Source organism: Kryptolebias marmoratus, linkage group LG13, assembly GCF_001649575.2.
Source record: "Kryptolebias marmoratus isolate JLee-2015 linkage group LG13, ASM164957v2, whole genome shotgun sequence".
In the NCBI taxonomy this organism is placed as follows: Eukaryota; Metazoa; Chordata; class Actinopteri; order Cyprinodontiformes; family Rivulidae; genus Kryptolebias; species Kryptolebias marmoratus.
Genome location: NC_051442.1, coordinates 18,748,749 through 18,762,881, shown reverse-complemented (window position 1 = coordinate 18,762,881; position 14,133 = coordinate 18,748,749). Strand labels below are relative to the sequence as shown.

The following is a 14,133-nucleotide window of genomic DNA, read 5'->3' as shown; positions in this document are numbered from 1 at the left end:
GGGGGGGGTAAGGTGGGAGGATTAGAGGATGTAATTGTGCAGCAGATAATGACACATTGTGGCTGGGTGCAGGAGAAGAAGCAGAGGAACAGCTCCATGAATGAATATAGAATTAAAACGCAGCCCTTTGGGATTTTATACTTTATTGTGATGCTGCAGGGTAGACTTCTCTGCAGAAATCAAAGGAGGTGCAAGTGAGCGACAGAGTAGAGGTGTGGGAAAAAAAATAAAATAAAATCAGACGGGTGACTTTGCGCCGGCGACGAGGAAGGGATGAGGGTTGAGCTGTTCCTGAGAACAGGTGTGTGAGATGAAGCCCGTGTGATTATTTTAACAAAAAGATTCGGGGAGGATGCTCGAGCTGAGAGAGGCAGATGAAAAAGATCAAAAGAGGCAGAGCGCTCAGCGAGAGAGCCGGAGAGAGAGAGAGAGAGAGCTAAAAGTGGGATGTTTTCCAGCTTTTCTCTCGTACCCAGTGTGGCAGGGTTGGCTGAATGATGACTACATGAGCGGTGTTTGCTTTATGACAATTCGAGTTGTTATTTTTCTCCTCACTTGAAAGAACAAACAGAATGACCTCAAGTATGTCAGGCTCATCGCAGGATGATTTACAGCTCAACAAAGGACAGAAGAATACCAAATAAACTGTGCGAGATGAAGCTCTCTGTGCGAGGAGAATTTGGTGTGTAGGTGTGCTGTGTGGGCCGGCTGAGTGGGAGTGAAGGCAGGTGAATACATGGTGTCAGAGAGAAAACCGAGCTCCCTGCTTCTCTGTTTTGCCTCGCAGTGGAGGAGAGATTTGAAGAGATACGTCCGTGTGTTTAGCAGTTTGCTTGATCACGCTCATCTTTATTGCCCGCCTGTGATAATGTTTTTTTCCCCCCTCTGTGTGTGTGTCTGTTAGCAAAATATCTCATTTACCACATGATGGATTTTATCATTTACCACTTGATGGATTTTTTTAATGAAACTTAAGGAAAGGAATCAGTCGATGTTCATCTACAACTGTTTAACTAATCATCATTGCCAAACACATAAATGACTATAACTTTGGTAGTTTTACAGATATTGAGCTAAAATGTGGTGTGGTTGTAGCTAGGAATGATTTGCAATACATACCTTGAGGACTAAGTGATCGCACAAAATCTTTGCTTAAAATTTTCCAATTAACTACTGGAGTCATTCCTGTCTGTCTGTTACCAAATTATCTCATAAACCACTGGATGGATTTTAATGAAACCTTCAGAAATTAATCAATATTTATACATCTACCACTGATTAACCTTTAAGTTCAGCCTAATTTAAGATGTCTGCCATGGCTAATTGACCTTAAAAAAACAAATAAATAGCTATAAATCAGTCAGTTTTACATATATTGAACTAATATTTGATGTGGTAGTAGCTAAAAGTCATCTCCAACACATACTCTGAGTGCAACACATTTTGCAAAAGCTTTGGTTAAAACGTCATCATTAACATTTGGCTTTAACCCTGTTTGTCTGTTAGCAAAATATCCCATGGCTCACTATCCTGATTTTAATAAAATTCTCAGAAAGTAAACATTGGGTATACATGTACAACTGATTACCTTTTGGAGTCGGCCTAATCTAAGTTAGCCACCAGAGCTGATCAACCTGAGCAAAGACAAAAATGTCTCTAACTCAATCAGTTTTACAGATAATGAGCTAAATCTTGACATGGTAGTAGCTGAGAGTCATCCTCAACACATACTTTGGGTGCTAACAAATCAGACAATTTTGTGTCAAGCTGTATATAACCTTATCTTCTAAGTTCCTCCCTTCATCATACAATGACTTTAGTTTAAAACTGTAGCTTGAAAGGTGGCGGATGATATGCATTCCTTTAAGGAATGCTAGGCCTTTAATAATATTTGCCTTTCCATTGTTTACACATCAGTCTGTGTGTGTATGATTCGGGCAAACTTGTGCTGAATCCATTTTAAACCAACGTCAAACAAAATGTCACTCCAAAGGAGAATTAAAAAGAGCTTCTTTAGCATCTAGAGCAATTAAAGCGAGTGAAGAGGGGTTAAAGGAGTCCCCAAAGTTCTGCGTGTGCTGCAGACAGCTACAGAGGCTGCAGATAATGAGTCCGGGGTGTATAACAATGTGAGATGAGAGGCAGGCGGCTTGTATCAGCATTCAGATGGAGACTGAGCTGTAGCTAAAACCCTCAACTGCTGAACTTAGATCCCGCTCGCAGATTGTAGCAAGCTCGGAGTGGCACAAACTTTCTGTCAGAGTCATCATGCAGCAAGAGAAGACCAAAAAGAGCAGGAGCTACACAACCAGAAACTGATGAAAGGACGTAAGATGCAGATGTAAGGGAAAATGTCAACGCTGTGCTCAGCTTCTCCTGCGCCCCTTAGATTAAAAAGCGAGTCAAGGACTTAAAGGGGAGTGCAGCGGCGCTTTGATCATCAGTGGAAGTGTTTGACTCAGATCTCGAATCCCAGTGGGCAAGTCTAGTGTAGTCACAGCAGCTTTCTTATCTTTAGAGTTCAGTTTTTGGCAAATTAATTTCCAAATTCTATCTGAATGAAAATCTGTACACTCTCTATGAGCCACCTGAGGCTGTTCATCAAGGGTGCTTCGATGCTGGAGCCCCCCCACCCTGATTACTATTTGTCCATTATTCTTCCATTAACGTCACAAATTTGATTTGCTTCTCTTTTTGCAGTTTTGGAAAATCCATTAAAAAAAATTGAAAAATACAATAAGATATGCACTTCGATTGTGAATTGCACGCTGTGGCTTTGAGTAGCGGTGTGAGTTTGAAAAAAGCAAAAAACTGTGTAAGATTTCCTCAAAAACAAGGGGATTTTGGCTAAATGAGTGAGAAAACCCAGTCCTGCTGCTCAGACGTACTTCACAGCAGAAACATCACTCAAAGTTTAAATGGGTCACAGAAAGTTGGACTTCGAGAGACAGAAAGGACGTTTTGATATCTTTATTGATTTGACGCAATCATTGTTTAAGTTTTATGAGTTTTGAAGATTTTTACCACAGAATGTTTAAGATAGGATTTACAAATTTTCCTTACTCCCACAAACTTCACACGTCTTATACAGTTCATACATCAAAATGTAGGCATTTTTGTCTTTCACCCAGTCTGTCTCTCACTGTTTTAGGACATACGGTTTTCTGTCCAATCCCTCAAATTGCAGAGCGCACACACACACACAAACTCTCATCAACTTCCATGGTATCTGAGCTCAGACTTTTCTCTTCAGAACTGGAGGTAAAGGAGCTTTCTAACATGTCATGTTTCCTACATAAAAACAATGTGGACACATAAAAAAGTCCATGTGTGATAACCAGATACTTCTGCTTTCTTTAGCATCAAAATATCTGCATAGTGTCAGCTTAGATTATTACAAAAGTGAAACTTAAATAGGATGTATGTTTTAATTTAGGGCATTAGTTGTGTTGGCACGATTCAGAAACTCATCAGCGATTTTCTAGTTAACCACTGATGTTGAACCGTCCTCCCGAAGTTTGCACTTTTCAAGCAATCACGTCAAAGTCTCTTAGACGTCACATTTATTCCTTTTTTATTCTAATGCTGGACGGGAGGCGAATTTTCCTTTACGTCAGTTATTTGAATCTTTCATCATTTTCAGTTTAAAAAAATGCAGACGAAACCCCATCACTACAGCTTGCCTCTGCACAAGCTTCAGCTCTGTATCTGATTGTGTATTTGTGTCTCCAAGCAGATAAACTCCCCACACTCTCTGTGGTGGATGTGCGCTCGTGAACCTTGCTGCTCAGCAGGCTGCCAAAGTTCATGTTTCAAACAGAGCTGGCTCTTCTTACCTGAGTGTTTCCCCGAACGATCGGGACAAAGAGCTGACACTCAGCAGCAGGCCTCCAGGCTCCTGTGTGTGTGTTAGTTACAGTGTGTCTTTGTGCACATTTGCCTTTCCCTGTCGACGTTTGAGCACGGAGCAGCAGAAGAAGACAAAGCCAAATGTTTAAGCTTTTGACTTGGAGCCAGGAGGAAAGGTTTTAAATCTCTGAATGCTGCTGAATAATAATTTACCATCTAAATTTGGTTGCCACGGCAAATAGATTAGGATGTACAGACACAAACATCTAAACCAAAATAAACAGGCCGACACAGAAAGCCACTTTGCATTCTGTGTTTATGGATTAGAGAAAAATCTGCACAGACACTTTGATGCTTGCGTGCACCACAGGCTCGCATCTGTTTCTGTTTGAACCTTCAAATGTGTGGCAACATACGCTAGTCAAAGCTGAAGTGGATAACGGAAGCAATTACACAAGTTATGATGAAAGAGACGTGAGGAAATCACTCCTGGAAAGGAAAATGTATTCCCCCGATATTCTTTATTTCTCGCTCATAATGCCTTCTCGATCAATAACATCCTGAACTTTCCCAAGAACGTGGATCCTGAAGGAGAAGCAGCGGCGTCGAAGCTGGCTAACACATTCACAGCAGCTGCTTGCAGCTCACAAATCATGTGTTTCTTCTGGTCCAATTAAGGGTGACGGAAAGCTTTGCTCCATTTAAGCAGCACTAATGTGAAGGAGCTCCTCTTATAGTTTATGCACAAAGTCTAATTGTTGGGTTTTGTTTTTTGGGGGGGGGGATTTTTGTATTCTGTTTATTGTCCTCATGTTTTCTGTTTGTGTTCAGTTATCTTGGTCTTAGTTTAGTTCTGGTTACTCGTGCCTTTGTTTTCTGTCACTATTCACTCCTCAGTTTCTCACTTGTCTCCCTGCCACGCCCATCTACACCTGTCCCAGCTTCAGTAATCATTCCACCTGTGCCCACTTCCCTAATCACCTCCTGTGCTTAAAACCTGGTCATCTCCTCCACTCACCTCTGATTCATTGTTTCACTGTTCCCGGTTTTTCACTCTGTGCTCGCTTCTATTTGGATTATACCTTGTTGCTCCGTGCTCCATGTTATTATTTCGTTTGCGTTTTTGTTTAGCCTTTGCTGCCACGTCAGCTTTTTGTTTTGTTTATTTTTTTTATTTAAATAAATTAGTTTATTTAAAATGAGTCTGTGCTCTGGGTTCGCCTCCCTCTCCCTGTTTCCTGACACTAATTTTGTTCTTGATATAATAACGCCACACGTTTTACCACGGCTAGAGACTCAAAGAAAGAATGTTTTTTAATAAAACTATTCGAAGCACTGCTATCTGCAATTGATTGTAAAATATTTACCCATCGGGATAAAACAAGTCTGCCCTCTTTCAGTTTTAGGGTTGTACATATCAGGCAATAATGAAAATGATTGATCCTTACCAGGTGTCCAAAAACACACAACAGGTTTCACTAAGTCCAGGAGTGAGTAGCCCAGAAAATTCACCCCGCGGTTAGACCAGGCAGTGCTCAAAGAAATTGCAAAACAAAAATGCCAAGACCTCCATCTCAGCCTTTTCAGGCTTCAGTTATGCCATTATAAAAGGTTAAAGTTCATGATAGGGGTATTAGAAACAGACTGAATGAGTATGGCTTGTTTGGAAGGGTTGAAGAAGAAATCCTCATCTCTCTAAAAAGAACGTGGCAGCAGGACTTAGTTTTGTAAAGTTGGGCCTGAATGAACCACAAGACTTCAGGAACAATGTCCTTTGGACAGATGGGACCAAAATAGAGATGTTCACCCATAATGCATAGCACAATCAGCACAAACACCTCGTACCAGCTGTCAAACACAGTGGTGGAGGAGTGATGATCTGGGCTTGTTTTGCAGCTCCAGGACCTGAACACCTTGCAGTCACTGAGTTGACCATGAACTCCTCTGTAGACCGAAGAAGTCAAATGTGAGGACACCTGTCCAACAGCTAAAGTTTGGACCAAACCGGGTCATGAAACAGAATAATGATCCCAAACACAGCAGCTAATCTACAAAAACAGGCTGAAAAAGAAAAAAAACAAAATGTTGCAACGATCCGGACCTCAACTCATGTCTCAAAAAAGGAAGTGATGTTGTAAAGGAAAGTGGGCAAAAGTTCCTCCACAGCCATACAGAAAACTCACTGGGGGAACTTAGGTTTTCCTCACACTACTTTTCCCATTTTGACCTAAGTTCTGTTTAATACATAATAACAGGGTGGAATCTGTTGTGTGTTTTTGTACACCTGAGATAAGATTGTAATTACTTTAGGACCTGGTAAAGACCAAATCATTTTGATTATGTCCTGATCTGTAAAAACCTAGAATTGAAAGATGGTGAACTTTCTTTTTTCCAGGACTTTATGCTGTTTGCTCCCAAGTGATAAACATATACAGTATATGTGTGTGTGTGTGTGTGTGTGTGTGTATAAATATATATATTCATATTCTTGACATTTCTTTTATCACAAACGTAAACTTGACATTGGTGGCTTTGAAACACTCCTCTGTGAGTGACGGTGAAATCTGCTTTCCCCTCATCAGGATGGTCTACGATCACTGTGGCGATCCACTAATTTTTAATCTCACTTCAACATTGGCTTCAAAATTTAAAAATGCAATTTCTATTACGCCCCGCCCTACAGAAATGTGGAAAATGTTTTTCTGAATTTGTCATCTTTACCTAGCTGTCACACTTCCACGCTGCTCCATTATTTCAAATATCTGTTTGTCAGATTGTGGGCGGCCCTGTCCCATCCCGTTTTTACCTCCGTCGTCTGTAATGTGATGGGATTTTATTTTGCTGCACCGTGTATCTGTATGCCTTACTTTCCGTGTTCCCTAAACTTTTCCCTTTCGCACCGAGCGTGAGACTTGTGCGTTTCACACTTTTCACGTGCCCTCATGCCTCACATCCACTTTCTCATGCAGCGAAAAACAAATTCAAAATTTATGAAGTGGTGCCAGGAAAGAAAAGCGAGACTGACACCGTTTTAGATGTTCTGTCCAGTGAGGTGTAAACTGCGATGTCCACATTAAATAAGTGCAGTTTTTTACCAAACTCATTCAAGATGAAACCTCTTTGAATCTTTTATCTTGGCTTTCCTGCTTTCTGGGGGAGGATTCGGTGCCACAAAAAGCAACAACTGACTGAAGCGTGTAAAGGAGTCATTTTCCTGTTGCATCCTTTCTGATCAGCCTTACTTGGTTGCCACGGCGATGAGTCCATCTCCACACCAGCATACTGTCATGGGAAAATGTGTAACTTCCATAAATAACTAATCTATTGATTTATGTTCAGAAATACAAATTTTTTTACACATTTTGTTCAGCAAAAATAACTGTAAAAAGATAAAAGCTTTACTTAAATTCAAAGAATATGTATCACAAAATGATTCAAATTCAAAACTTGTGTTTTTTAATGATTTAATTTTGATTTAAACATGAAAAAGTGTGATTAGGTTAAAGAGACAGGCTAGATCTTTTGAAGGGAGGTTCTGTGGAAAGGGTGTAAACAACTAATATCTTACCTGTTGTGGATAACTCTTTGAACAGCCTCAGTTTGGAGAACTAGAGTTTATCTCTGACCAGACTGATGAGCTAAAGACTAATTGAAGCAGGACCAAGACCGAAGTGGATTGCTGCTGTCTTAAAACAACTGAAATATTAACAATTTCATGTGTAAATTGTGCCGTTTCTGGTGCATGTCTAATGCAAAGGCTATCTAACACCTTCCTCATATCATAACTCTGGAGACCGAAGATCGTTGTCAGCAGGTTTAATGACATTCAAAAGGGTAAAACTGAAAACAAGAAGAACAACATGATAAAAATATGAATATGTGCAGCATAAATGCACTTTTACAGAGAATTTCTGCTAAATAACATCCTAAATATATCCATAAGCAAGAATCTGCGGTACTGACGCCATGTTGGACAACCTTACAACTCACGTGTAATTTACATAGCAAAACGACTAATTTTAGACTGAAATAATACGTTACCGAGTAACATCAAGCGCAAAAACAATGTTACAGAATTATCGATTTAGTACATACCAGCAATGCAACCTCTAGCGAACGATATTTGCAGAAATTTCTTCCGAAAAAGACACCATGAAATAAGTGCTGACGCCATTGCCGTTTTGTTCTTGACTACTTCTGCCGTTCAATAAAGTTTCTGTCTACAAAAAAAAAACGGTTGTCAAGTTACAATACCTGAAAAGAACACAAGAGGGCAGGCTTTCCTCATTTTTTGCTCTACATGAATGAAACAGCTTCTGAAAACATAACATTTGCAACTTCAGAACAGAACACTCCCCGTCTGGCGTGAATAAACGCCACAAAAGAATCTCGAGAAAAAACAAGCTATCTTATGAAGGAACCAAAACTACAATTTCTGAAATAGGTCTTACCAACAGCTTTGAACCATCTGGTTTGGCTACCTTAATTTCTACTTTACGTACTCTATTGTCTTTACTTGGAAACACCTGAGTTATGAGTCCAAGAGGCCATTCATTTCTTGGTACTTGACTGTCTTTGAGTACGATGACACTTCCTAAGCTCACATTAGGTTGGCTGGCTTGCCACTTGCGACGTGACTGAAGAATAGGAAGGAACTCTTTCTTCCATTTGTCCCAGAAGGTGTTTGACAGGTGCTGGACCTGACGCCACTGATGTCTGTAAACATCTGACGCCTCGAAGTTACCAGCTGGAGCCTTTTGATTTGATTGACACTTCCTCTGGTGCGTCGGGAAGACACATACCATGGACCGAACACATCTAAGCCCACATTTGTGAATGGAGGGTCTGTTGAAAGACGATCTGGCGGAAGGTCTGACATCTTTTGTGTGCTCAGAGGAGCTCGAAGTCTTTTGCAGGTTACACAATGATAGATGACGGTGCTCACTTTTCTTTTGCCACCTATAATCCACCATCCTGCAGAACGTATAGTTCCTTCAGTAAACAGGCGACCTTGATGATGAACCTGATTGTGGTAGTGCTTTATGAGAAGAACTGCAACATGATGGTGGCCTGGAACTAGAAGTGGGTTCTTTTCACCTTGAGTGAAGTTCGAGTCAGTGATGCGACCACCTACTCTGAGGAGTCCATTTTCATCCAGGTAAGGGTCCAAGTTCTTGAGAGGACTGGTTTTGGGTAGACTCTCGTTGTTTTGTATACACTGGATTTCTTCCGAATATACGTCCTGTTGTACTGCTTGAATCACAATATTTTGAGCTTGTTTAAACTCGTCAACAGTGAGTCCTGTCTCACAGTAATGCCAACCGCTGCAGCGATTGTTTCTGTTTGATGGTGATTTGAAGTTGTGGATGAGATGCAGTAGTCTAGAAAGAGCACGTGTGAGTGACCTCCATGTAGAAAACTTACTGAACCTATCCGAACCAAGATGCTTAGTTGAAGCTGCAGTTTTGAGAACAGTTACACAAGGTCTAACATCTGAGTCCTTGCTAGGGTCCACAAGATCGTGAGACTCATGTGGGAACTTTTGGACTTGAAGCAAAAAGTCAGGGCCAGTGAGCCAATTACTAAGGGGCAGCTGGTACGCAGGTACAGAACGAGTGGCATGATCTGCGGGGTTCTGACTGCTAGCCACATAATGCCACTGACTCGGCTGAGAAGATCTGCGGATCCTGGTTACACGGTTACTAACATAAACATAAAATCTCCTAGTCTCGTTGTAGATATAACCTAGGACCACTTTACTGTCTGTATGGAATATAGTGCAGTCCAGTTTGAGGTCAAGTTCATCAGCAATTAAATCTGCAAGCTCTACTGCTAATACAGCAGCACTAAGCTCCAGTCTTGGTATGGTCTGATCTGGACGTGGTGCAAGCTTCGCTTTGCCCATAATAAACCCGACTTGACAGTTTCCTTCTGCATCTGTCACTCTGAGATAAGCCACTGCGGCTATGGCTTTAGTAGACGCATCCGAAAACACACACAACTCTCTTTTTGTGGCTGTTGAAGGAGAAATGTCTGTGTATGCTCTAGCAATAGTCAGATCAGATAGTTCTTTAAGTGAGTCCTTCCAAAGGGTCCAGGACTCTTCCTTTTCTGGGGGTAATGGTGTATCCCAGTCTCCATTTCCAACTGTCAGTTCACGCAGAATAGACTTTCCCTGTATAGTGACTGGCGCTACAAACCCTAACGGATCATAAAGGCTGTTAATTGTTGATAAAACACCTCTTTTCGTAAAGGGCTTTGTCTCATCTGGGACTCGAAAGGTGAAGCAGTCTCTACCTAGGTCCCAAAGGAGACCTAGGCTGCGTTGCATGATGACTGAGTCGGCTTCAAAGTCTAAGTCTTTCAAATCTTTAGCATGATCTTGGGTAGGGAACGCCTCCAACACTTCCTTTCTGTTAGCTGCTATTTTATGCAGTCTGAGATTTGACTTTGCAAGTGTGTCACGGGTTCTTTGGAGTAGGGACACGGCCATTTCAATGGTGGGAAGCGATTTGAGTCCGTCGTCCACGTAAAAGTCCCGTGTGACAAACTGCCTTACATCTGGATCACTGTCTGGCTCACTGCGTAGAACAGACTGATGCAAGCCATATATGGCCACAGCTGGTGACGGGCTATTTCCAAAGACGTGGACTCTCATCCTATACTCCACAATGTCTTTAGAAATGTCATTGTCTCGGAACCACAAAAAACGCAAGTAGTTCCTGTCTTGCTCATGTACATTGAAACAGTAAAACATCTGTTCGATGTCTGCCGTAAAGGCAACAGCTTCCTTTCTGAAGCGTATTAAGACACCTAACAGGGAGTTGTTAAGATCTGGTCCTGTTAACAACACATCGTTCAGTGATACACCCTCGTATTTGGCGCTGCTGTCGAAGACGACCCTGATCTGTTTGGGTTTACGGGGGTGGTAAATACCAAATAGTGGCAAATACCAACATTCTTCTCCATTTTTTAGTGGTGGGGCAATTTCTGCATGGTTGTTTTTGAATACTTTGTCCATGAAAGCCACAAAGTGTTCCTTCATTTCTTCCTTCTGTTCGAAGTTATGCACAAGTGACATAAGGCGCTTCAGGGCCTGTGGCCTGTTGTTAGGGAGCTTTTGCCGTGGCAGTTTGAATGGCAAGGGAGCTGTCCAGTTGTTATCTTTGTCCTTCGTTATTCCTTCTTCCATTATTTTTAAGAAGACGTTGTCTTGAATGGAAGGTGCGATGTAATTGTCATGTCTGGTTTGTTTGAACACATTACATCCTAAGTGATCTGGTTCACAAGTGCTGTCCACAAGCTGGGTCCCTAAGTTGAATGGAACTTGTATTTCGCAATGTTTCTCTTTTATGTTGAAAACATTGGGGCATGGCTCAAACATTGTGGGACGACCCTTCTCAGTGGCATTTGTGAACAGAGTCTTTATAGCAAGAGTTTTGTGGATATCACCCACACAAACATTTCCTACTACAACCCATCCGAGGTCTAATTTTTGTGCGTAAGGTGCATTGTTAGGTCCACTTATCTGTTTACGGACTTTGTGAACTCTAATAACATCCCGTCCAAGAAGCATTAGAATGGGGGCATTAGAGTCCAGTTCAGGGATAAGATTAGCTACTGACTTCAGATGGCTGTGATGCATAGCCGCGCTGGGTGTGGGTATCTCATCTCTGTCATTTGGGATATTTTTGCATTCAATAAGGCTAGGCAGTGGAATGTGGACTGAACCATCTAAGGCTGCTACTACATAGCCTATAGCTCTCCTTCCCATAGTATCTTTAGTTCCAGCACATGTTCTGATTGAGTAAGGAGAGCTGGGTCCACAATCATTAAATAGTTCGAAGAACTCAGGGCGGACCAATGATCTGTTGCTTTGTTCATCATGGATGGCATAGAGCTTTACTGCTTGTTGTGGGCATCCTGCTGGGTACACTTGCACGAGACAGATTTTAGAGCATGATCTACTTGCTTCATTAGTGCCACAAACCTGGGTGCAGCTGGAAGTGATCTCCTCTGGTTCCTTGGAGTCAGGCTCCCCGCCATGGTCTACCGCAGGTTCAATTTCTCTCTGCCAGGGGGCTGGTCCTGGGTGGAGAGCACTGCAATGTTTCTCATCATGGCACTCAGAACACTGTACCTTAACTTTACAGTCTCTTGCAATGTGTGAAGATGAGGCACAGCATTTGAAGCAAAGGTTGTTCTCCTTTAAGAACATTTTCCTATCATCCAGTGTTTTCATACGAAATGTTCTACATTTTGAGAGAGGATGAGGTTTCTTGTGAATGGGGCAAATCTTGCCAATATCCACAGCTTTGTTCACAGATCTATGTATGTCTGAACTGGGGTGGGAGACGACATCAGTTTTGTGCACTGAAACCTCTTTCTGTCTGTTTGTTCTCCAGGGCAGCTTATCTGGTTTGGAAAAATCAGGAAACGATGTGAAGTTGAAGCTCGGATCATTTTTAGAGTCAGCCTCTTGAGTCACAAAGTCTACGAAAATGTTAAATGGTGGGAAAAACACACATTTTGTGCGCTTGTAGTTAGTTCCTACTGTAATCCATTTTTCTTGCAAGTGGAAGGGGAGTTTTTGAACAATGGGATTTACTCCTCTTGCTGTATCCAAGAACGCCAGACCAGGGAGGTCCCCATCATCTTTAGCACTCTGAATTTCCATGAGCAGGTCACTAAACTTCCTTAGTTTTGAATAGTCTTTGGGTGTGATTTTTGGAAATGCCTCAATTCTTTTGAAAAGTGCATCCTCTATTGCTTCAGCTGATCCGTAACATTGTTCAAGCCTGTTCCACATCATGTTGAGGCCATTGACTGGGTTATTAATGTGTATAGCTCTGATTTGCTCTACTTGTTCAGCAGATTCTTTGCCAAGCCACTTTAACATCAGGTCCATCTCCTCACTCGCCGTTAGATCTAAACCCCTTATTGTATTTTCAAAGGAGCGCTTCCAAGCTCTGAAATTTTGGGGTTTGTCATTAAACTGAAGTAGTCCTGTTGACACTATTTCACGGCGAGCAAAATACCTAATAAAGTCATTTACATTGGAATCTCTAGACTCCTGGCGTGAGGGTCTGGCTTCATAGAAACTAGATGCTGCTACTTGGTTTGACCAATCGGCTGTGAAATCCTTATTAGTGTGTGGAGATGAGATAATAACTGGGGGGTTTTGGGAGTTGTCAAGATAATTGGGAGGGCAGACTGGAGTTTGCTGTGGATCGTCCTCTTGTTTAGAGTGTAATGACTCATTGCTTGTGAGTTCCGGTCTATCTTGAAGTACATTTCCGACTTGCGATGGCTGAAGAGCAGCACTTTCCAACCCCTCTACAAATTTAGTCTGGCTGGTGACATATTGTTCGGTACGCTCAGCTATTACAGAAGGACCTGGGTTGCTGCGTGCTTCCATCTGTGAGACAACAGCTGCTTCTAATGCCTCTGCTTCAGCAATGGCTGACGCTACATCTTTTTCTTGTTGTAGAAATTCAATGGATGCTTCGATTTTGGCTTTTTCTACTTTTAAGTTCATTTCTTTGGCTGCAAAGCTAAGGCGGGCTTTGACTGCCTCAGCCCTTGCTCTGGCTTTGGCTGCTGCAGAGCCTGTAGAGGAGACGTATGAAGCCTCCGACTGGGTCTTGAGAGATGATGTCTTTTTGGACATGGTGGAGTTGAGTAGGAGACGTCTGCAGGATCACTGCTGTATGCCGCGCTGCTATGGGCGTAGTAGTGGTCTGCTTCACTCTAGATGCGATGACTGCATTATCTTCTTGAGCGTGGATGCTGCTGTTTTACTGTGCCGTTTCTGGTGCATGTCTAATGCAAAGGCTATCTAACACCTTCCTCATATCATAACTCTGGAGACCGAAGATCGTTGTCAGCAGGTTTAATGACATTCAAAAGGGTAAAACTGAAAACAAGAAGAACAACATGATAAAAATATGAATATGTGCAGCATAAATGCACTTTTACAGAGAATTTCTGCTAAATAACATCCTAAATATATCCATAAGCAAGAATCTGCGGTACTGACGCCATGTTGGACAACCTTACAACTCACGTGTAATTTACATAGCAAAACGACTAATTTTAGACTGAAATAATACGTTACCGAGTAACATCAAGCGCAAAAACAATGTTACAGAATTATCGATTTAGTACATACCAGCAATGCAACCTCTAGCGAACGATATTTGCAGAAATTTCTTCCGAAAAAGACACCATGAAATAAGTGCTGACGCCATTGCCGTTTTGTTCTTGACTACTTCTGCCGTTCAA

General features: G+C 41.8%; 1 protein-coding gene across 1 annotated transcript in view; it reads left to right on the top strand.

Moving 5' to 3' along the window:
• Positions 1-14,133, top strand: part of slc8a4a (solute carrier family 8 member 4a) — a 50,292-nt gene that overhangs the window by 6,079 nt on the left and 30,080 nt on the right. The gene's annotated exons all lie outside the window — the stretch shown is intronic.